A 26,485-nucleotide genomic window follows, 5' to 3' on the forward strand; every position below is an offset into this window, starting at 1 on the left:
AACTTGAACGACGTTAGGGAATAGTTTATACGAGACAGTTGTCGGTTCTCATTACTCGACCTTCTTAGGTCGTTTTATTCGGCCTTCCTAGGCTCAACCCAACCCATTCGACCAATCGTCCCTTCTGGACGATCCAAATTCTTATTTGGGCCTAAGGATAGATAGTGATTGACGTCAACCATACCGTGGTACATACTCTTATTTGTATCAAGGGCTTTCACTACTCGAGGAAATGGACTAGGAACGGACCTTACTCTTGTCTGGCACGAACCTCTCCACAGACTAGGGTTTGATTGCTTAGTATGGCAACCCACCTTTTAAGTCAAAACCCTTTAAATGCACTCAGCATACCGTTATAATGCATGTATGAATGTTTGTATCATATACGTGATCACCATTTTGTAAACAAAACTATGACTAAATTTTGTAAAATAAAATCCTTTTCAAAATTTAAATACTTTCAAAAGTGGCCTAAAATAGCGCAAAATGAGTTGAAACTATGTCCAAATGTCCAGTCAAAATTCGGGCCTCAAAACCCATTTTAAAACCTCACTTCGAGTCAGCAGTCCTACAACTACACTACAGTTGCCTAGGATAAACATTTCAAAATTTGTCATTTCCAAACCTCACTTGACACAGTGGCACACGCCCACTTCACGAGTCAAGTCTCTTTTTGAATAAGTGTGCTAAAGTGGTCGATCGTGTTTTGATTCGTCATCGATCTCTTATCCCCAGTTTTCAAGATGCCTGGAACTAGTCACGCAAGCGTTAATGGACAACCCGGAAATGGTAATGATCTAATTCTAGCTACGCTCGTCCGTCTCGAAATAAGCCAAGACCAAGATTGTGCTCGCCTCAATACTATTGAAGGCCGGATTATCGCTGTAGAAGTTAGACTTCCTCCTGCAGAGAACGATATTCCGGACATGGTCGTGCATGATAATCTCCACCTTTTGTTGGACAATGAGAAACCACTTCAGGTCTCACTGAAGCTGAAAAGCGACTCCAATACTTGGAGGAGCAACTAATGTACCTTAAGGGAGATGATATCTACCGGGAGAATAATTGTATGTATGAGGCGGTAAATGCTCAACTGCCAACCAACTTCAACATGACTGACATCCCGAAGTTCAAGGGGCATGAAAACCCTTTGAACGACATTCGTGCCTTTTTTTTTTGGTGTAATGTGAGTATATTATATATCAAATCAAAAAATCATTACATGAGGTTCTAGGATCAAATCCTACTACAAGCATATCAAACCAACATCATATTTTGCAGCCAAAGGAGATCAGACTGATCTACAATAGCTCTACATTTCATTTTAACCCTCCTCTTAATGTCATCCTCTATACGAGCAGCAACAGCTTCAGGTCTAGATAGCCAGTCATTGATCCTGGCATTGTTTCTTTCGAACCAGATGAAGTAGTGGTAAGCATTGAACATGGCCACCTTAAACTTCCATTGCAAAGTATTCCTGTTTTCTGCACTCAATCTGTCTATTGTTGGGAATGTGCCTCCAAACCAATGCAACAGACATTCATGCCTTCAAAGATTATATGTCTATCAAAGGCATCAAGCCCGAGATGTTCTTAAAGATCTTTCCTTCATCTCTCGATATTATTCGTAAGCAATAGTTCTACTCTTTGGAGTACAAGAAAATTGCCACCTGGGACGATGCCGCAATTGAGTTCACTAAACAATACGCGGATAATACCGAAATCCAAGTCAATATGCGCACTCTAGAGGTTCTTAACCAAACCGAGAAAGAAGGCTTCACCGACTTCCTAAGTAGGTGGAGAAAGACTAGCACACAATTTGTTGAACGCCCAGACGAAGCCACTCTTGTGGAAAAGTTCGTGGATAATTTGAGACCCATTTATGCAAACCATTTAAGGTACCAAAACATAAAGTCTTTCAAAGACTTGACTGTACTAGGAACGAGAATTGAAGACGACATCTGTAAAGGGCTCTTGTCCAAAATGGTAGGTCGCGGATATCAGGGGTTCATCGAGTCGTTATTATGGCTCCACTAGCAAGACCGATGAGGTTAAACTTGTCGAATCATCTGCTAAGAAGAATAACCCACAGAGGAAATTTACCTATGTTGGTGAATCATATTCCACTGCCCTGAAAAGGCTCATGAAACAAGGTAAGCTCCAACCCATAGGACCTACACCTGACCCAGAGAAGAAGTCTAAATTCTGGGATGAGAATGCATACTGCGAATATCATAGAGGCAAGGGACACGATACAGAGAAATGCTTCAAATTGAAACATGTCATTCAGGATATTATTGAAGATGGTCGTTTATCCATACCTCCTGTAAGCAAGCCTAACAATACTCAGAATCCTCTTGAGTTCTGACTATCACAGATGAAGAATCCACCTTGGATTGTTCACACCTCATTTCTCCAGTCGAGGATGAGATTCATGCACTAGAAGACGAGGGGAGTTATTCCACCATTTCTCCTACCATTACCGATTTTATCGCATAGGCAAAGAGTGTGAGTAGGCAAGTTTCAGAGTTGGAAGCTGTAGTGGCATACCTACGTAATCCAAGCACCATACTTAAGGGAAACGCGCCATTGGCTCCAATTCTATCTCAAGAGTCTACGACGCAAGAGGTAATCGCAGTAGTTGACAATCTAGTCGAGCAAATAATTAGTCTAGAAGCTGAAATCATTAGGTTGAGAGAGCTCAGTATCGTCAACGGAATATGGACAGACGACGTTGAAGACGAATACCTCACAGAACACCATCTAGTCAAGGTCAGTGAGGATATAGTCAAGGCTAGCGAAGATCAAGATATAGACCACCTTACTCGCTCAGGACTTGTATATTAAAATGTCTCTCAGAACGGTCCTACTGTTAATGGTCCAGTTACTAACACCAATGTCATCACACCAAATGATGGCGAAGATACATCTGCTAACCATTTATTAAAATAAATGTAGAAGACAAAGGCTGATCTTTCAGTCTTGCAATTAGTCGCAAGTTCATCTCCCCATCGTCAAGCTTTACTGCAAGCATTGGCTAAACTGAACGTAGCGCATGATTCTACACCTAATGATGTAGTCAACCTAGTCTTCCAATACTCAGTTAAGCTAAGTAACCCAGTTACTTTTTCAGATGAGGTTTTGCCTCCTTTCGGCGCCAGTCATAAGCTCGCTCTATATATTACAGTCACATGCTTAAAGAAGAATGTACCAATAACTTTGGTGGATGATGGCTTCGCAGTCAACGTCATACCACTGAAGACAGCATAGAAGTTGGGCATGAAAGAATCAGATTGGACTCCTACCAACCAAGGTGTTCGAGCATACGATGGAGCACGACGTAAAGTAGAAGGGCTAATTAACCTCACTATAGCCACAGGGCCAATCGAGCAAAAGGTTAATTGTAACACCCCCATATCCAGAGGAGCCTTAACTAGGCCTTCCTTAGCATATAAGGGCATTACCATCTCTGTTGCCCGAGGACAGTAGTAATCAAATGTCGATAAAAGAACTATTATGTTACATTACAAGTGACTTAAAACCAATTGACGATATAAAAGATACAACTCAAAGGCTACACGCTATTACTATCAAATCTCGTGAAGACTCATCCCTGCCCGGACTTCAGCTATCAACGACATCAACACCTGCTAAGACAGACTGCTCACCATAAGGGATCACGGCAGACACATAAAACAACAAGACAACCACACAAGGTCGGTACTGAGATAAGACATGGCAAAACCAACGACATCTAGCAATACAACACAACACAATCGGTCAAACACAAACACACCCACTCCAATCAATCTCCGTCACCGACTGTCCACTAGACCAGCCCTGCCAGTGGGGGACCGCAGCCGTACCCACCAAATCCCCGCTCATCATACCGAGCGATAACCCTGTCCCATTAATGTGCACATCCCCTCCCGTGGCGGGTTCCACGGAGGGCGAAACTAGGGCGTGAAGCCACTCCCGCAAGTGACTCCACTCAACCGAGAACGCATCTCGAGAACCAGAGACAAACAATCACAAACCGCTGAAATACAACAACAACCAACAACCGTATATACGCTGCCATATAAACACAATCACAACACAACAACAACGACACAACAATCGACACACTAGACTATCTACAGAAACTGAGTAGGCGAAGCTACCTTTAAGCAACTGCAACCAATCCATGCCGACATACGACATATCCAGCAATCAAGCAATGCCTATAACCACCACACAATCATATATTACTATCAAGCAAACCCTAACTGCAAAGACAAGGATACGGATGATGATGACGACATACCTACAAGGAGAAACCCGGCAAAAGACCGCTACTCGACACGAGTTACGCTCTCCTAAGGCACAAGAACCTTCAAAAGCTTCCATGTAGGTTTTATGGTGAAGGGAAGGGAAAGAGGCGAGTAAAGGATTGAAGGAATGAGGCAGAAATGACTTGCGGATTTAACAAAACGCGATTAAAAACCCTCGCTGAAAACCCGTGTAGATACCCGTATCCGTCGATATTGGAATTTATAGAGAACCCGACAAACACCCGATGATGATAGGACACATGTATTTATTTAGTTGTCATTGTCATTATTTGGGCTCGTTTTACGATGTAGAATGGGCGTCGTCGATGAAGTATTTTATTAATTTAAATGATATTAAAATTAATGTTTTTTTAAGTGAGTTCATTTTATTAATTTAAATGATATTTAAACTATAGCTTTTTTAGGTGAATTCAATTTATTTTATTTTATTTTGAATTTATTTTCCCAAGTTTATTTTATTGAAAATAAAATAAATATTTGATTTGAAAAATCATTTTATGAGTATATTTGGTTTGAAAAATCCTTTATTTTAATGTGTTAATTGATTTGAAAAATCGATTTAAAAATCGAAAAGAACTCGTTTCAACCACACGTTTTTGAGCTCGATTTTAGCTCGGTTTTTGAGCCCGTTTTCTTTACGAGTTGGCACGAATATCGAGTACACTAATCAACCTAAGCCTCTACCCATCCACCCCAGTTTGAACCCCCATAACCACGGCCCAAATCCCATCCTAAACACCCCCCAACAGCCCGCGCAAACACAAAACAGCCCCCTGTTTTGCAGCTCAAACCCCGAGCCCAAAACCCGCTCCAAACACCACCAAAACCCGTACCCATTAACCCTAACCCATACCCTAATATCCTACCCATATTACCTTACCTTAATCACCAAGAAAACCCCCCATACGAACCCTAGAAAACCCCCCAAAAGCTGCTGGACAGCAGCTATGCTCAGCCGAGCCCGTCTGCCTCTCCTCCCTTTTACCCTACTTTAACTCCTTATAAATACCCACCCTTCACCATACATTCATTCCTCTAAGTTCTCCATACATCCTACCTTCACTCACAAGCTTTAAACCTCAGAAACAAACCCTAATTGCCTCTCAAAAACCCTCCACAAAACCGACATCCAAACTGGAACAGTTTGTGTGTCCTCTTCGAAATACAATTCGTTCCTCCTTCAAACCTCCATCAAAATTCGAGTTTCTTGTTCCTAATTAACCATAAAACATCCATCTACACATTAGACAAAGATTTACGAGCCAAATTGCCCTTGAGAGTACACGAATTCCCTCGAAAAACAGAGTGTTATACACTCTGTTTTTGCGGTTTTTCCTGTCTGTCCAGTTCTGTTTGTGCTCGTTTTTCGTGCCCAATAACTGAAAACTAGCAGAGGTTGTTTTAAGATCTCTGTTCTCCTCTCTTTCTAGTTTTCAAAACATCTTTTAAATCGAATTTTCATCGTGAAACGAGAGAGAAATCGCTGTTTGAAAGTTGATGTCCAGATTCGATAAAAACGTGTTGTTTGCTTTGTTTCTTCGTCGACGACGGCCTCTCGAGATAAAATCTACCATCGATTACGACCCAAGACGGTGTCAACGATACATGTAGGTTGAGGGTGCATCAAATCCTCCTCTTTCTCCCTTTTATTTCGTTTCTTTTATGTTTGTTTTTTATAGTTTGTTTTTATTCGTTTATCGTTTTTGTTTATCGATTGTCTAATTAACTATGAAACTAGTTTAGTCCGAGTATGAGTTAAAGTACCACCATGAACACCCGCGTTGACTTGAGATGGGAAAGAAACCGCTACATCAGTCGGTCGTACACCCCCGTCTCATTTACATATCCTCGTGTTCAAGGTAGGGCATAAATAAAACGAACTTCTAACTTCGCTCCTCGTTTTTGACCCCAAGTTTGTTTCGGCCAATTCGACCCATCTTAGGACCCATCACATGTTAGTATGACCTCTAATTGTTAACATATAACTCATTTAGATGACATTAGATCAATTTAATGACGTAATTAGACACTGTAGGGTACATCGACGTAGCTTTTAAAATCAACTAACAATTCTGTAAATAATTGAATTCATCTTCCCTTTCACTAATTTTCTCGCTAGCATGGAAGTGCGTGCTTAACACCTTTCCATTTGCACTCGTTGACGATTTAGAATTGTACCTAACCTAGTTCGTATTTATTTAATTCAATTTGTAATTAATTAACCTTTAATTTATTTTATTTATTTCTAATTTTTTAAAAGTCGTTTTAATTATCTTTTATGGTTCAAAATCTGTAAATTTAATTTAATGAATTTTTTCGTAATTTATTTTACTGATTTCGTAATTAAAACATAATTAACTTTGCTTTTCTACAAAAACCGTGCCTTGCACGGGTCTGTCTGACTTCTGATCCGTGCACTGCACGGGTCTGCCAGTTTTAGTTTCTTTTCTTCTTTTGTTTCTTTAATTGTTTACTAATCCTATTTTAATAAATATGAATTGGTGAATAATTTTAATAAGTTGGGTTCAATTTAATTAATAAGTTGTACCTAATTTATTTCAAGCCTTTGTACTTATTTATTTTAATTTAATTAGTTTAATTCTAATCTAATTTGTTTATTAACTAATAATTCGGCTAACATCTTTAATTAGTCTAACTTAGCTTTAGCTTTTTTGTTTACATTTGTTTCGTTTATTAAGACTTAATAGTTTAAGTTGTATTTTGTTAGTTTGTATTGTAATCTGAGTCAAAGTAATTACGATAGTTGTTGTAATTAGATTGAGTTGTAATTTATTTCTCGTTGTGTCGGCATGAAATGCCTGGGTTGTAATAGGATAGATCCCAATGGCTCCCCCATTCCTCCTAAGCCGTGTTTGCGCATCTTTTATTTCAAATCAACCAACATGCTAAAACAATTTTGACAAAGTTAGTATTCATGCATTAAACGACATAGAAATTGTTGTCACATGTTAGGGTTTTAAAACGATGTTTGCATATCATATATCGTAGTAGCTATGACCTTGTTTGAACTCCGACACTTGACTTAGTAGAGGCCGTTATTGACGGGCGGGGTTAGGTGTCCTTATGGGCTTCCTAACACGTACCCTCACCCCTTACTCAAGATCTATGGTTTGTGGATCCGTCTAAATACCATTGGATTACGAGAGTCATTCAAATCGAGTGATATAGGGTACAAGTCTTTATCTTTAATCACTCGTAGTCGATTGGCTTTATGCCTTTCGATGAAAGGTGTAAAGTTGACTTGAACGGTTCCAAGTTCCCAAAAAACTTGGTGGCGACTCTAATTGGTCTTAATTCGATTCGAAAGAACCTCGAGTCGATTATGCCTAGTGTGGATCCCGCGGACGCAGTTCCCGAGGGCCTTGTTCACAGTTTGGCGACTCCGCCGGGGAAAAGAGGACTAGTTACACTTTGTTTCTAGGGTCTTTTCCTCCGAGGTGAAACTTGAAAAGAAAGTGTTGGAAAGTAAAACATTACTCATAGTGCTACGATTCATGCATAAACCCTTAAGGACTTGCCCGGGCCGTCCCAGCGTTTCTTCGTGATGCGTGGGGGGCGACGTCCCACTATGCTAGGAAGCTGCACATTGCTCGCTTCCACTTCACCTCGCGTGGTTCTTGATGGTGGGGACGATCTTCTAGGTACTCTACCTTAAGACACCTTGCTCTATAAGACCGCAAAAGGATGGAGGGCATAGACCTTCTTGTAGAAGACTTGCCGAGACTTAGAGATGTCTAGGAGCATACATCCTTGTAACATGAGAATGACAATGTGCAAATTGCAAATTGCTTTCCCGAGTCTTTTCGAAATTTCCCATGTCCTTTTCAAAACCGAACTTTCGAACAACTTACTTTCAAAATAGCATGGTTTTAAAAACGCGGAATGCTGCCCAAATAGGACTAGAATTTTCGGCCCAAAATGAGCTTTTATAGCCGGCATGCTGCCCATTTCAAATCTCATTTTTGAATCAATCTTTCGTTTTTCTTTCAAAACCAATCCAAAATGCCTCTCGAACCTCAACCAAGCATGAAATGCGTCAAGTCGTGTCCAGGTCATGGTCGTGTTAGCCCGGGTGTGTTTCGTTCTAAGAGTCCAGAACACGACCTTGTTGGGTCACCCAAGCTCACCTCTTGGGCCTTGAGTCATGTTGGTCGACCTTTTGGTCTAGGATAGTCCACAAAAACGTCCAAGCTAGGCCCTTTAGGACGTTTCACCCGAACCTAAGGACTATGTTGGTCCAATCACGGGTTTAGTCACACCGAGTCCGGTTTAGAATCGTGCTATGACAGTTTGAGTCATGTCGTTTTGCCGAGTCTAAAATGAACCAAGGTCTAAATCCAACCGTGAGTCGAACCTTTGGTTAGCCAGTCTCAAGTCGAGTCTTTGTTTGAGTCAAGTTGGGGTCGTGTCCTTAAGTGTGCAGGGGCTCTTACTTTAAATATTGACTCTGTACGGGGTTTTCTTGTAGAAAGGCCGCCAAAAACCCGACTTCAAGCAATGGAAGATGCTGTTAACAAACTCACTGAGGCCGTGAACCTCATGATGACCAGAATGGATGCGATCGAATCCAAGCTGGGTGAAGATTCCTCTTCATCTACCCCACCTCGACGATCCGAGAAACGGTTCAAGTTCATCGAAGACCGTCCTCAAGCTCTCCCGGGGAAGAACATCCACTATGAGAATGCTAGGGCCTATGCCCCAGCTTCAGATAAGTTGCCCACGAACATGGTACTCACCGACATCCCAAAGTTCAAGGGCACCGAAGACCCATCCACCATGTTAAGGCCTATAACGGTACTTAGCATCAAAGGGAGTACCGCGGACATGCTCTCCAAATTTTTGCCCAATCTCTGGATGAACACCCGAAGGCGTGGTTCTATAATCTTGACCTTAAAAACTTCCCCACTTTCGAAGATATTACGGTGGAGTTCTGTAAGCACTATGCTGACAATGTTGAGATTCAAACCAACATAAGGACTTTGGAAGTGATGACACAGAAGGAAAAAGAGGGGTTTACTGAATTCCTCGCAAGATGGCGCGCTGAAAGGGTGAAACTAGCTAAGAAGTCTGATGAAGTTGAAATGGTAGATAAGTTCGTGAAGAATTTACGACACATTTTACCGTAATGCTCAAATACTGTAATTTTGGTTCTTTCAAAGAATTGATAAGAATCGGGATAAAGGTAGAGGACGATGTCCGAATTGCTGAGGGTGAAAAGCCGAAAGGGTACCAAGGGGCCTCATCGTCTAAGGGCAAGGCCCCAGCAACGGCCCATATTGATGAAGCCATCAATCTCTTAGAAGGGCAATCGAAGAAGCCGCAGCGCCAAGCTCCGAGGGCATTCACCGATATCGGATGCAATTATACATACGCTCTCCAAAGGCTCATAGCCCAAGGAAAGCTGAAGCCTATTGGTCCAACTCCGGACCCTCCCGCTGATCAACAAGGTAAATGGTATAATACAAATGCCTACTGTGATTTCCATCAAGGGAAGGGACACGATACTGAAAGGTTCTTTAGACTAAAGCACGAAATTCAAGACATGATTGAGAACGGAACGCTCCCGATCCCAGCTGTTAAACCCAATAACATCACCAATCCGTTTGGTGATCACACTAACTTTGTTTATGTCGAAGACAATGTCGATTATTCCCATCTTATCCGCCCATGTCACTTAAAAGGGGTGTTTATCGGGAAATTATTTGTGGATTGCTTTGAATTCTTGCCAAACCCGAAGAATGAAATTCAAGTCGGGAGTCTTGCTCTAGAATGTACTCCTTTCGTTAACGAAGTTAATAAAAGACAATTCGATTCACCAACCTCCATCACTGGCGTAGATCCTCAGAGGACTACCTCTGGATGGAGGCAGACCATCACAGGGATCAAGGACAAGAGCCGAGCATCTAAGCTGACAGCTGAACAAGGGAAAGCTCATGACCAGATTTGAAATTATGAGTCGGGATCTGTTTTCTTATCTTAGTCGAGTCGAGTCTAGAACTTTCTTTTTTTGAATTTAAGTCGTTTGTTCCGCGATGACCTAGGATGTGTCCTAGGAATCGTTTCTTCGAGTCTGTTAAGCATTTCTCATTCCAATAAAAAAGTTGCAGTTTCGTTTCCAAATATGTCTTGTTTCCAATCCTCAATCATTCCGAAATATGATAAAACGCACAACACACTCAAAGGCATCCCTGGAGTAGAAATATGTCCCGTTTCAAAATGTAAGGTACAATAGGATCCCGTGTTTGATTCCTTTACCTATTCCATGTCTGACGGTAGAAAACCTCCATCTGAACCAATGTTTGTGACAAGCTTTTAGATGATTCTATGATAAACCCGGACTAGCTCCTTGTTTCCCCTATCGATGATGGAAGGCAAGCCTTTTCCCCAACAAAATCATCCCATCTCGAAGAGAAAAGAAACCAACCCGTTCTAACAAGGAATTGTTCGTTCTGACCCAAATTAGTTGGAGAAGCCATGTTTTCAAGGTGTATCCATTTGTGACTAGGAGAATGAGTAGAAGACTTTCTTTTTCAAAAAGAATGAAAAAAAATGAGAAAAAGAGAAAAAATGGAAAAATGGAAAAAATGAAAAAAGAAAAGTGATGAAAGAAAAAGGAAAAAAGAAAAAAAAGATGTTGAAGTCATTGCAGAACGCTTTTGGTTGAATGTCGAAGTTACGGAAGCCAGAAGTCGAGTCAAGCACCCATAGTTGAAGTTCAATGGGCGAAGCCCAAAAGCTTAAGTAGAAACCTCTTTACCCCCTAAGTCCTTCCCTAGGCATTTATGAGGGAATAGTTAGGGATTTTGAGAATCGCTTAGCTTGTGTTAGTAAACCCAAGCCTTTAGGGTCCGTTATGGAAATTTGAACCCACATCATTTTCCAACCCATTTGCACTCGGGTTTCATCAAACCCGAGACACCCATTCCAACCACATCAGCAGCCATAGCCCTTGGCCTTAGCACCACAAAACAAACCTTCAGAATGATGGTTAACCATTCAAACTTGTTTTTACCAAGCTCCACATCCCAAAGATCCAAGCCTTTTTGTACCAACCCTAGACACGGGATTTAACAGTACCTTACAGGCTAGAATGGGATACGACATGATACTTTAGGTGAAACCTTCGAGTGTGTACACACAATCAAAATGCCAATTTAATGCACCTTGATCGAACTACGTCGGATTTGATTTCGCTTCACGCGAATACGTAGGCAGTCCTTTAGATTAAAGGATTCAATCCACTCATCAACCAAGTTGTCATCTTGTCAGTTTATTACGGGTCTTAACCAAGTCCAAATGAAGCCACCTTTGTTTGAGTTGGTCTTAGTACTCGATGTAGGCTAGGATGAGGATATAGGTTCGGATTAATAGTATCGAGTCTCAGAATGAGCTTTATCTAATGGTTTAGGCAAAGATGCTGAGTCACATAGATGTGGGTTTTTGTTGGGAACAGAAAATATGAAAAACCCGCTGAAAAGAAAGAAGGCGTGGAAGAAAAATAGTAAAAGCCCGCTGAAAAGAAAGAAGGCGGTGGCAAGAAATGATGAATACTCGCTGAAAAGAAAGGAGGCGAGGAGAAGAGTGGCAGAATGTTCCCAACAAGAGTGATGTGTGATGTCAAACTGTTCTCATAAAATCAGTCCGTGTTTAGTGTCTAGGCGAAGCTAACGTCGTTGCTCCGTGAGTTTAATCCACCTTGTCAATGCCAAGTGATCTTGATTCCCATGTGCCCTTGGGAGCACGCCCATGCCATACGGTATCTCTGTCTCAAGTCTGATGGTCTTGTGATTCCAATTTGCCATCTTTTGGCGCCAGAATGGCCAATTTACATTTCTACCTCCAGCGAGTCAATATTTGAATTAAAACCCGCGCACACTTACGGTTTTATTTTCCTTTTTTGTTTTACGGTAGCGGGCTACGCCCACGTTGTTTACGGGTCATACAGAGTGTCTGAGTCGTATTTCCTGCTCACCCGTCAAGGTTCGATTTCAAAATGCCAAAGATTTCAGAATTCCGAAATTTCAAAAACTTTTTGCGAATCTTTGTGGGTCGATGACCCAATCTTTCGAAATTCAAATATTCAAATTCAATTTTTTGGGTCGATGGCCCAACATTCCAAGTGATGTCAAATTCAAACTTCGGGTCGATGGCCCAATTATTCAAAATTTTCAAATTTAATTTTCGGGTCGATGACCCAATCTTTCAAATAATCCAATTTTAAGATCGATGATCCAAATGTGCTTATGTGATGATTATTGCTAGTACGTTTTTGTGTTTCAAATATAGCAGATATGCTTCAATGGGGCTCTAAAGTCTTCGACTTTAGAGCCATTAGAATCGGGGCTCAAGCCGTTGGCTTCAGAGACCATTATCAAGATGTAAAGGATGACATCCACCAAGAATTCAATTCAAATACAAGAGTATGAAATGGAAGAATTCCGCAGCTGAAAGCAAATGATGAAAGTGGCGGCAACCTCCTCGGAAAGTCCCGTCCCATTCGGACAAGCGCCAAAGATGATAAATTTTGGGCCAATGTCGAGATGATGAATTTTGGACATACGTCGCAGATGATAAACTTTGGGCATGTGTCGCGAGCTGCGAACTACGACGCGGGTTTGATTCCGTCAGAAACGGATACGTAGGCGCCTAAGGATAAGGCTCAATCCACCATATATGCAATTTATGGGTCGACGACCAATGATGACAATTTGACGGAACAAAAGCAAGAGTTAATCCTCGACGAAGTTTCAGGTATGATCTCTTCTTATGGTCAAGTAGCTTATATACGCAAGTCTAATGGACTCTAAACGACCCGGAATCCTCGGTCGAAAGGGACCTGGGGTATACTTTGACTTTCGCCTTGTCCAAGCCTCAGTCAAAGTGGGGGCTCTGTAGATACCCGTATCCGTCGATATTGGAATTTATAGAGAACCCGACAAACACCCGATGATGATAGGACACATGTATTTATTTAGTTGTCATTGTCATTATTTGGGCTCGTTTTACGATGTAGAATGGGCGTCGTCGATGAAGTATTTTATTAATTTAAATGATATTTAAATTAATGTTTTTTTAAGTGAGTTCATTTTATTAATTTAAATGATATTTAAATTATAGCTTTTTTAGGTGAATTCAATTTATTTTATTTTATTTTGAATTTATTTTCCCAAGTTTATTTTATTGAAAATAAAATAAATATTTGATTTGAAAAATCATTTTATGAGTATATTTGGTTTGAAAAATCCTTTATTTTAATGTGTTAATTGATTTGAAAAATCGATTTAAAAATCGAAAAGAACTCGTTTCAACCACACGTTTTTGAGCTCGGTTTTAGCTCGGTTTTTGAGCCCGTTTTCTTTACGAGTTGGCACGAATATCGAGTACACTAATCAACCTAAGCCTCTACCCATCCACCCCAGTTTGAACCCCCATAACCACGGCCCAAATCCCATCCTAAACACCCCCCAACAGCCCGCGCAAACACAAAACAGCCCCCTGTTTTGCAGCTCAAACCCCGAGCCCAAAACCCGCTCCAAACACCACCAAAACCCGTACCCATTAACCCTAACCCATACCCTAATATCCTACCCATATTACCTTACCTTAATCACCAAGAAAACCCCCCATACGAACCCTAGAAAACCCCCCAAAAGCTGCTGGACAGCAGCTATGCTCAGCCGAGCCCGTCTGCCTCTCCTCCCTTTTACCCTACTTTAACTCCTTATAAATACCCACCCTTCACCATACATTCATTCCTCTAAGTTTTCCATACATCCTACTTTCACTCACAAGCTTTAAACCTCAGAAACAATCCCTAATTGCCTCTCAAAAACCCTCCACAAAACCGACATCCAAACTGGAACAGTTTGTGTGTCCTCTTCGAAATACAATTCGTTCCTCCTTCAAACCTCCATCAAAATTCGAGTTTCTTGTTCCTAATTAACCATACAACATCCATCTACACATTAGACAAAGATTTACGAGCCAAATTGCCCTTGAGAGTACACGAATTCCCTCGAAAAACAGAGTGTTATACACTCTGTTTTCGCGGTTTTTCCTGTCTGTCCAGTTCTGTTTGTGCTCGTTTTTCGTGCCCAATAACTCAAAACTAGCAGAGGTTGTTTTAAGATCTCTGTTCTCCTCTCTTTCTAGTTTTCAAAACATCTTTTAAATCGAATTTTCATCGTGAAACGAGAGAGAAATCGCTGTTTGAAAGTTGCTGTCCAGATTCGATAAAAACGTGTTGTTTGCTTTGTTTCTTCGTCGACGACGGCCTCTCGAGATAAAATCTACCATCGATTACGACCCAAGACGGTGTCAACGATACATGTAGGTTGAGGGTGCATCAAATCCTCCTCTTTCTCCCTTTTATTTCGTTTCTTTTATGTTTGTTTTTTATAGTTTGTTTTTATTCGTTTATCGTTTTTGTTTATCGATTGTCTAATTAACTATGAAACTAGTTTAGTCCGAGTATGAGTTAAAGTACCACCATGAACACCCGCGTTGACTTGAGATGGGAAAGAAACCGCTACATCAGTCGGTCGTACACCCCCGTCTCATTTACATATCCTCGTGTTCAAGGTAGGGCATAAATAAAACGAACTTCTAACTTCGCTCCTCGTTTTTGACCCTTTGTTTGTTTCGGCCAATTCGACCCATCTTAGGACCCGTCATATGTTAGTATGACCTCTGATTGTTAACATATAACTCATTTAGATGACATTAGATCAATTTAATGACGTAATTAGACACTGTAGGGTACATCGACGTAGCTTTTAAAATCAACTAACAATTCTGTAAATAATTGAATTCATCTTCCCTTTCACTAATTTTCTCGCTAGCATGGAAGTGCGTGCTTAACACCTTTCCATTTGAATTCGTTGACGATTTAGAATTGTACCTAACCTAGTTCGTATTTATTTAATTCAATTTGTAATTAATTAACCTTTAATTTGTTTTATTTATTTCTAATTTTTTAAAAGTCGTTTTAATTATCTTTTATGGTTCAAAATCTGTAAATTTAATTTAATGAATTTTTTCGTAATTTATTTTACTGATTTCGTAATTAAAACATAATTAACTTTGCTTTTCTACAAAAACCGTGCCTTGCACGGGTCTGTCTGACTTCTGATCCGTGCACTGCACGGGTCTGCCAGTTTTAGTTTCTTTTCTTCTTTTGTTTCTTTAATTGTTTACTAATCCTATTTTAATAAATATGGATTGGTGAATAATTTTAATAAGTTGGGTTCAATTTAATTAATAAGTTGTACCTAATTTATTTCAAGCCTTTGTACTTATTTATTTTAATTTAATTAGTTTAATTCTAATCTAATTTGTTTATTAACTAATAATTCGGCTAACATCTTTAATTAGTCTAACTTAGCTTTAGCTTTTTTTGTTTACATTTGTTTCGTTTATTAAGACTTAATAGTTTAAGTTGTATTTTGTTAGTTTGTATTGTAATCTGAGTCAAAGTAATTACGATAGTTGTTGTAATTAGATTGAGTTGTAATTTATTTCTCGTTGTGTCGGCATGAAATGCCTGGGTTGTAATAGGATAGACCCCAATGGCTCCCCCATTCCTCCTAAGCCGTGTTTGCGCATCTTTTATTTCAAATCAATCAACATGCTAAAACAACTTTGACAAAGTTAGTATTCATGCATTAAACGACATAGAAATTGTTGTCACATGTTAGGGTTTTAAAACGATGTTTGCATATCATATATCGTAGTAGCTATGACCTTGTTTGAACTCCGACACTTGACTTAGTAGAGGTCGTTATTGACGGGCGGGGTTAGGTGTCCTTATGGGCTTCCTAACACGTACCCTCACCCCTTACTCAAGATCTATGGTTTGTGGATCCGTCTAAATACCATTGGATTACGAGAGTCATTCAAATCGAGTGATATAGGATACAAGTCTTTATCTTTAATCACTCGTAGTCGATTGGCTTTATGCCTTTCGATGAAAGGTGTAAAGTTGACTTGAACGGTTCCAAGTTCCCAAAAAACTTGGTGGCGACTCTAATTGGTCTTAATTCGATTCGAAAGAACCTCGAGTCGATTATGCCTAGTGTGGATCCCGCGGACGCAGTTCCCGAGGGCCTTGTCCACAACCCGGTACTCGATCGAGTGTCCCACATACTCGATCGAGTGACCCCCTACTCGATCGAGTAACCACGTTACTCGATCGAGTAGCCTCTACTCTATCGAGTACCCCCCGTAACTCGCAACCCAAGATAACTTTGGCACGCACTTCTAAGGACTATTACCGCTCCCAAGGTCAGTCAACGCTGGTCAAAGGGTCCCTAAAAGGGCGGGTATTACAGTCTTCCCCCCTTAAAAAGAACTTCGTCCTCGAAGTTCAACTCACCTAACTCAAGGCACAAGACACGGGAACACAACGACATCACTACCTTTCGACACAGGTTACTACTCCCCTGAAATACCATTCTCTATGTCATCATCATCAACTCTCACTCCATATAGGTCGACTCATACAAGATATTACTTGAAATACTCAACACACTACGAACTTACACATTCACTTAGCAACAATCAACGCGAAACATATCTCATATCAACATGCCGCATAACCATACTACCATGTTACTTAACAACGCGATTCTATTACGACACATACTACCACGCCTATCAACTTCCACTTCGACGCATGAATTACTCAACGAACTAAAGTAACCAATTACAACTTCATACAATCAAAGTGACCAAAGTAAAAGAAAACTTTGTAAATAAACAACAAAACATTTTAAACGAACAACAACATAATCTCAAAATCAACCTTTTTATCAGCCTTTTTATTTTGCGACATTACTCTTCCCCTCTAAAAGGAACTTCGTCCCCGAAGTTCACCACCAAATTACCACACATATTACCTATTACTTGCATCGTAACATAAATCAAAACCTTATATTATTTATTATGGACGTTACTCGCGAATCATATACTCATTAAATTAGAAGACATGCACAAATCACCCGAATAACTAGCCGCCGTCGAGGAAGCATGTTAAGCATCTCATTTGAATTTGTATATATAGAATTCGGTGAAATCTAACTCGTAGACAAAACGGATGTAAAATGAATGCAATAAGATTAATTACAACTTCACTATTCGTTGCAAATACGCCTTTAAAACCAAGCCAACCTCCAACAATTGAAATGAACGGTTCAAACATGTTACTACTCATTAAGAACCATGTTAAACATCAAACATGTAATTATATAACCATTAAGCAATTTTTATTTCTCAAAAGTTCCTGTAACAGTGCTACTCGATCGAGTAACTAGTGGTACTCGATCGAGTGCCCGCTACTCGATCGAGTGTCTTGGCTACTCGATCGAGTAGCCCTGAGATCAGAATGCCTCAATTCTGTCATACCTGCAGCTACTCGGCCGAGTATGGGGTACTCTGTCGAGTACCTACAGGTCAAATATCTTGGAAACCTGTCATAACCCACATATATATATATATATACATAATCGTCACATCACTTGAGTCGGAATGACTTCCCGACTCACAAAATCCTGCAACAAAGTCAAACTGGCAAATCCGGCCTTATGGCCAACCATAAAAATCCGAAAATAAAAGTTCTAACAACCAACAACTACCATAATCCAACGACGACTACCATCAACCAAACACAAGGTAAAGAATAGGAGTATCACTCCTGCTGCTGCTGCTGCTCCTCCTCCATCACCTCATCACCACCACCATCGCCTCCCGATGTGCCCGCTCCTGACGACCCAATACCTGCATCAACCCCCGCTCCAGCTCCAGGACTCACGTTCCATGGGGTCAAGTCGCCAAAGGCAAAGGACTGCGGTGTCCCCAAGCTGACTGATCCACCCCGTAAGAGTGGAAAACCCCACTATAATCCCCAACTCCACTCCACCATACCGGATGCGGTCCCTCTGTCCCAATCCCCTGAGTGTACGTCATCTCGTGCATATTCCTGAGTGTCAAAGTAGATGACACTATCTCTGCCAAGTAACTCGATTGCGTCTCCGGGGTGTCAAGGTAGAGGTCGCACGGAAAAGGGTGCTGCTGTGGTGGTGCTACCGGTCGTGGTCTAGTCTCAGCAGTCCTCTCTCTCACTCGAACGGGGTCCTCTCCCCAACCTGGGCCTCTCCTCCACTACTGCCGCGTTCTCCCCCTTCTTCGGCTCGGGCATCACTTGGAGAATCGTGTCATCAATGAGGTAGGTCTGCAACTGGCGGGGCACGTCATCATCCTCCTCCTCCTCGTCGGAGTCAACAGCTGGCACCACCGGCTCTAACGGCTCGGTCGGTGGAAGGTGCTCAGGAGCCGGGATCCCCATCCAACTCATCCCCCACACTCTCCAGGCTAGGCTACCGTCAGCTAAAGTTCTCAACCATTTCAGGTCGAGATAGTAGTCACGGTTCATCGTAGGCACCGGTGTAGCCAAAGGCATATACTCCGAAGAAGCCTCAGAAGAGGTTAGCTTTTCAGCTAACCGAGTGGCGATAGCGCCACAACTCGTGCACGGGAAGTGGCGAGCCATCAAAGCAAGGCTAGCGCAGACGATGGCAGGAGCATTAAAGACCACCTTCCTGGCCCGCTCCGGGTTTAAGAAAGACATCAGAAGCAACACCTTATGATTGTTCAGTTTACTGATATCCGGTCTATCATACAGGAGGTTCGAAAGAGAACGAAGAAAGATCCTCAAGGTAACATGTTGAACATCATTAATCAACATGTTGCTTGAGGTGGAGCCGGCTTTCCTGGTAAGACAAGGCATTAGCGGCGCGGACACCGCACTCAGCAGAATATCGTGATAGAATCCTTGGGAGGCTTGGCCAACCCAAGGTGAGAAGCAAAAAGGTCCATGGTAAGCAAGAAACTTGTGTTCATCAACCGAAACTCAACGGTTTGGGCAGCTGGGTCATAACTAAAGGAGCTCATAAACACCAAAGTAAGGAAAGGGTAGGAATGTTTCCTCAGCCGATACAACCCCGTAAAGCCCAAGGTCTCAAATATGTGACGGAAATCCGTCTCTATTCCCAGATCAGTCAGAAGTGTGGTATCCACACACCGAGTTGGCCTCATTTTACGCTTTTGCAAAACCACAAAATGCTCTCTCTGTTTAAAATCTACAAACACTACCGAAGGGTACTCCGTGCACCGGGTACCACGGTCCACTCCTTCCCGGTCTCAGGCTGTGAAGCCCTCCCCCTTTTGCTTTGTCGGGTCCCTATGTTCAGTCTCGGCATCTGTTTCAACATATAACTTAAACCAAACTTGTATAGACATTTAAAGCACATAATTCATATAATTGAACTTTGAATGCGAAGCTAGGTACACACGTTACCAACAAGTTCCCAATTTGATATATATAATTCAGTTTATAGCAACTCATATCCAGTAGTTGTGAAAAGTTTAACCAATTCCAACATCCTAACATGATTCAATGTTACTCTATATGTACACCTAATAACATGTGAGGTATCATACATACTCATAGAGAGGTTATTTAGAACATATCATCACCGACCTTCAATATTAGAAACAAACGACTCACTTAGACTTGTCAGACTGTCTCTACAGCTGTAATAATTTTGACATATTCACCATCAATTCACATCACCATAATCATATTTGAAGTTTACCCTTACTTAAACCATCATATGCAACACCAAATTCCAGACATAGAAAACGAATTTCAATTTGGGGCACTTTTCAGACGGAGTTTTAAGGCACTTTTAGGGTGAAAATTATTAAAATTCAACTTTCAACATGATATGTACCATATATAGTGTCCAATTTCATCATATAACATGTAAAAACAACCAAAAATCAGTTTTGATTTTTTTTGCAAACCCTAGAAAATTCGTCCCCAATTTTGCGATTTCTAGTCTATTTTTACAGCAATTAATCACCAATAATCAAGAAAGGAAAGCATGTGAATCATATTACAACAATTAAAAGCAATAACCCGCACATGTGAATCGAAAATTTCAGATATCCCATCATCCCAACAAGTTTAAAGGCATAAAAACATGTAAATAGGGAAGAAATCATACCTTGATTGAGTAGGAAAGTAAAAGAATGCAAACAAATAAGAAGAAACAACCCAAATTAATCACCATACTACAAGATTATGAAAGCTTTTGAGGTTTATAAGAGGTTATGGGTCGAAATAAAGAAGAAGGAATGAGGAGAGTATGAAGAGGTAAGGGTTTTAAGAAACCCGTAAGAATCACTGTACAGTAACCTACTCGATCGAGTGTCTAGGGTACTCGATCGAGTGCCCTCTACTCGATCTAGTAGGCGCTATTTCGTCGAGTATCTGCAGAAAATTTCCACATCCCGACGTCATAGCTTCCTAACGAGATCGAGTGAGGTCTACTCGGTCTAGTAAGCACTCGCACTCGATCAAGTAAAGTTAAGTACACGGTCAGAAATACGAAGTAAATTGAAGATTCCTGGAAAAACAATAGCGCGTGTCGATTCCAAACTAAGTTCGGATTCGTCACTAGTTATCATGCTCGTTCACGCATTACCATTATTACTCAAGCGTACCATATCGGCTCAACAGATAAGGTTTATGTCATAATACGCTACAACAATTACCCAACTCGGTTTACCTGCTACCGAGTCATTCATAAGCATAATCACGTCATCCTACCATACTTGAACTTATCTTACCATGTTACTACCAAACTCGTGTTCACATCAACATGAAACATATAATTAACGATAATTCATTCTTTCATAGGTCATATAAATGCATACTCTACATAGCAAATTAAGGCCTGTCATGTTCCAAATTCAATCATAAGCAAATCATTCTACATAAATCGATCGTCACGCATTACTATATGTTATGTCTCATATTATAACTCAACAATTCTTTCACTATCATCTTTATAGCTACAGTAGGAATTATAAACTCATACATGATTCCCGTTATTAACAACCTGAAGCAAACACTAACATGATCACCTTCGTATCACGGCATGCACTTTCACATTTTCACGCACTTCTATCGAATAAACTCTTGTCACGTTTCTCATAATCATTGTATAAGCTCACTAATCATGCCCAAAACTTCACTATGCACCATCCAAACGCAACTAATATACCCATCTCTACGTTAGCAAAGACTCAACCACAAATAACTCCGACGCAACTAACATATACATCACATATATACACACGGACTCCACATTCCCATACCCTGTGACTTGCTTAAGTACCATGGGGCCAAGATTTTGAAATGAGGGCGCCTACTCACCCAAAATCTAGCATCAGCGGGGCTCCCATTATACATACACCAGGTTCATTTTATTAGACTCACTACGTTCATTAAGTTTATTTGTTACAGGTTCAAAAATCGTCGCTCTGATACCACTTTGTAACACCCCCATATCCAGAGGAGCCTTAACTAGGCCTTCCTTAGCATATAAGGGCATTACCATCTCGGTTGCCCGAGGACAGTAGTAATCAAATGTCGATAATAGAACTATTATATTACATTACAAGTGACTTAAAACCAACTGACGATATAAAAGATACAACTCAAAGGCTACACGCTATTACTATCAAATCTCGTGAAGACTCATCCCTGCCCGGACTTCAGCTATCAACGACATCAACACCTGCTAAGACAGACTGCTCACCATAAGGGATCACGGCAGACACATAAAACAACAAGACAACCACACAAGGTCAGTACTGAGATAAGACATGGCAAAACCAACGACATCTAGCAATACAACACAACACAATCGGTCACACACAAACACACTACTCCAATCAATCTCCGTCATCGACTGTCCACTGGACCAGCCCTGCCAGTGGGGGACCGCAGCCGTACCCACCAAATCCCCGCTCATCATACCGAGCGATAACCCTATCCCATTAATGTGCACATCCCCTCCCGTGGCGGGTTCCACGGAGGGCGAAACTAGGGCGTGAAGCCACTCCCGCAAGTGACTCCACTCAGCCGAGAACGCATCTCGAGAACCAGAGACAAACAATCACAAACCGCTGAAATATAACAACAACCAACAACCGTATATACGCTGCCACACAAACACAATCACAACACAACAACAACGACACAACAATCGACACGCTAGACTATCTACAGAAACTGAGTAGGCGAACCTACCTTTAAGCAACTGCAACCAATCCATGCCGACATACGACATATCCAGCAATCAAGCAATGCCTATAACCACCACACAATCATCTATTACTATCAAGCAAACCCTAACTGCAAAGACAAGGATACGGATGATGATGACGACATACCTACAAGGAGAAACCCGGCAAAATATCGCTACCCGACTCGAGTTACGCTCTCCTAAGGCACAAGAACCTTCAAAAGCTTCCATGGAGGTTTTATGGTGAAGGGAAGGGAAAGAGGCGACTAAAGGATTGAAGGAATGAAGCGGAAATGATTTGCGAATTTAACAAAACGCGATTAAAAACCCTCGCTGAAAACCCGGTACTCGATCGAGTGTCCCACATACTCGATCGAGTGACCCCCTACTCGATCGAGTAACCACGCTACTCGATCGAGTAGCCTCTACTCTATCGAGTACCCCCCGTGACTCGCAACCCAAGATAACTTTGGCACGTACTTCTAAGGACTATTACCGCTCCCAAGGTCAGTCAACGCTGGTCAAAAGGTCCCTAAAAGGGTGGGTATTACATTACTTTTCAGATAGTGGACATCGAGGCATCCTTCAATATACTTCTGGGAAGGTCTTGGATTCACGTTTCCAAAGCGGTAACATCCACCTTGCACCAGAAGATCAAGATTCCTCTAGATGGCAAAGTAGTGACGATCACTTCCTCACCTATCAAGGCTGTGATAGAGAAAATGTCAAACAATCAAATATTCACAGACCCAGTATACGAGCTTGGGGGATTTTAGAGCATAAATCTTATAGAGAGCAAACTGGCACCTCTATAAATTAACTCATACTCCACTTTGGTGGTCAACCACATACTTAAGTCCCAGGGATACTTCCCAAGAATGCCATTATACCCCATCAAGAAGAATACATTTGCACCTTAAAAAGAAGAAAATTCTCAAAGGATACCATTAGGTTTGGGATACAAGCCCGCGAAAGCAGAAGCCTTAGAAATGCTTTCTCAGTTCCAAAACCGAAAAGACAAAGGAATCCAGATGCGATCCTATCTCCCTACCCTAAATGGATACTTCGTTAGGGAGGGGAGTCAAGAATACTTTCATGGGTTTCCCAAACCTTGGCACTATAAGGGAACACAACTAGCTAGAATCGAGGTCTTCCACGATTGCTACTTCATCCCTTCAGAAACGGTTCCTACCGTCAAAACTCGTCAAACACCTTGTTTAGACGAACAAGTCGTTAGCCTTATGTTTGGAGAAGACCGATTCGTCAGAGCAGCGTAGGATGAGATCATTACCATGATACTTCAATATGACCATTTCAACCCAACAGCGCTAATTACCGACACCAGCTCAAATCAGCAGAAAGGATAGAGAAAATCGATCAAATGGACTAACGACTAAGGAAAGCTCTTCAAGGTCACTACTGGAGAAGGAGAGATGTTCAAAGGAGAACCCAAAGACAACAAATTTGAGTTAGAGTCCGAATCAGAGTCTGAGTCTAGCACTAGTAGAAAAAGTACATTAGGCTAGTAGTAAAGGCTACGGTTGTAATTAATAACCGTAGCCTTTTATGATAGGCTACGGTCGTAAAGAATGAACCGTAGCCAAATCTTTGAGAAAAACAAAAGGGCTACGGTTGCCCAAAGAACCGAAGCCTAAAGTGAGAGGCAAAAAATAAAAGAAAATTATTTAACTTTATCCTTTAATAACCTCAATTCCTCAAAACTGCGTCTCATTTTCATTTCCCACGGTTCTCGCATCTCAGTTTCTCGCTCATCGATTCCCTTCAAAACTAGCCCTTCGACTTGTGCGCAAATTTGACGGTTGTTCTTTAATGTCCACAGCCCCGTCCCACCCACAGGTTAGTCCTTAATGTCGTTGAACAAGCATATTTTTTTCAGATTTTAAGTCATATTTAGATCTAATTTCTAGGGTTTTGCCTAGCCACTAGTTGTTCAATGCATATCGGAATTTAATTCGATTGATCGCTTGTATTATGAAATAGTAATTTAAAAAAAAGGGTATAATTGATGATTTTCGAGTTAGGACTCATATAAATTGGGGCTTTTTTTACTAAACTTCTTATTTGCGTAAGTTAGTGGTGTAACTATGTTATTATAGTTGATTTGATAATGTGATTAATGTAATGTGTATGTATTGCGAACCAATTAACAAAACGGATTAGCTTGAGATTTTGTATTCAGGTGTGAAATTTTTATAAACTGTTTTTGTGGTGTTGATACTTTTATTGTTTTAATTTGTTAGCTCCAGATGTGGTGACCACATAATGTTGGAGTGGACTCGTGAAATGTAACCATTTCCAATAAGTTTTTTCTATTTTCTTCAGTGGACATAATCTGGGTCTCTTGTGTCATAGGTTTAGTTGTATGAAATTGTTGCATTTTATGAACTTTTTGATTTTGAGATTTGGGATTGCATCTGTTAGTGGCCAGATTGTCAAAGTGATGTTTACATGCTGTTTTATTCTGAATGGACAGATTTACCATTTGTTCCTTTGATTTTGCTTATTATTCTGATCTTAGTTTAATTTGTTCGGAGGAACAAAGTAGCTATCTCGTGGATATTTGGACGTAAAACCTTACTTTTCTCTAAAATGGGATAAAAATTTGCGCTACTAAACTTCCTCAATTCTCGCTTCACTACGAACACAAAGGCGGCTAAAGCTTCTCGAATTAAGGAGAAATACCAATCGAATCGAAGTATGTTATATCTTCATCTTTATACCTTAGGTAAATCGAAATGATGAATAGTCAACTGGAAATGTTTATGTTGCTTCAATTTTTCTAATTATGTTGATCAGGTTATAGTGGAGAAGGCTCAAAAAGTAACATCCCTGACATTGATAAGAAGTGAGTAAATTCTCTTTGTTCTATCAAGTTTTTTTTTAGGTGGAATGTAAGAATTTCATTAAGCAAGAAACATCACTATTACAAACTACTCAATTTCAAACAATACATATTATACTTCTATTCTTCCTCATATTAAGAAAGCAATAAAGTTGATCCAACTTCGATCAATGCTTTTAATATCATTATTGCATCTAAACTCACAATGAGAATTATCCAAAAATCACGTGCAGTTGAGTTTTATGTGGATATCTTGGGGTATATCTGGATTCTAAAAGTGACTAACTCACAATGAGTTTGTTTGTCCGCAGAAGCTTATAGTGGGGCTTGGTTGAGTTTACTCTTAAAAGTTGTGATTGGCTTGGTTGAGTTTTCTTTGAGTTAAATTTTTGTTACCCATAATCTATCTAAGGCTAAGTAGAGAGCATTACTCATTATTTAATTATGAATTTTATACCCTGTTAATAGAATTGATTATGTGAATGCGCTTCTTCCGTCGCTTCGATTACCCATATTCTTTGAGTAGAGTGGCGAGCGATATCTTGGACAGTCATCATCGGCATCCTCGCTAGTCGGTCCTGCCTTTCTGTTCCTCTCCTAGGTGCACTGCCGACTAAGTAAGTACTAAGTATGTAGTCTAATAAACATATGTTATTTCTTCAAATCGTATGTCTATTTACTCGTCTTAGGCACTCCCAACTTGTGATTATAGCCATTTTTCACATATCAACTAAAAAAGGTGATACTAAGCTTTTCACTCATCACCTTATGATCTATACCTACCTGTTTATTGATAATCTGTTTTCCCGAATTAAAGTTGGTACTTTAAATTTGTATATTGATGAGAAAATATGGTAGCTCTCAAACTGTCATGGAGTGTGTAATGATATTGATTTTCGAAAGTAATTCTCGATACTTTTCTACCATATCCTTAGACATGTTAGCATGTTATCTTTAAAGACGTGTGTCTGTTTAAATAGTAGCTTGACTGTTATGTGCTTGTGCTACATCAAAACTGAACCAAGCTAGTGTTATCTCATTTCTAGTGAAATTCAAAATTCAATCTTAAAAAGGATATTTTGTTGTCAGGAGGATACAGTTGTTTGGAAATGATTG

The sequence above is a fragment of the Silene latifolia genome, chromosome 6 (assembly GCF_048544455.1).
Source record: "Silene latifolia isolate original U9 population chromosome 6, ASM4854445v1, whole genome shotgun sequence".
NCBI classification, from domain to species: domain Eukaryota; kingdom Viridiplantae; phylum Streptophyta; class Magnoliopsida; order Caryophyllales; family Caryophyllaceae; genus Silene; species Silene latifolia.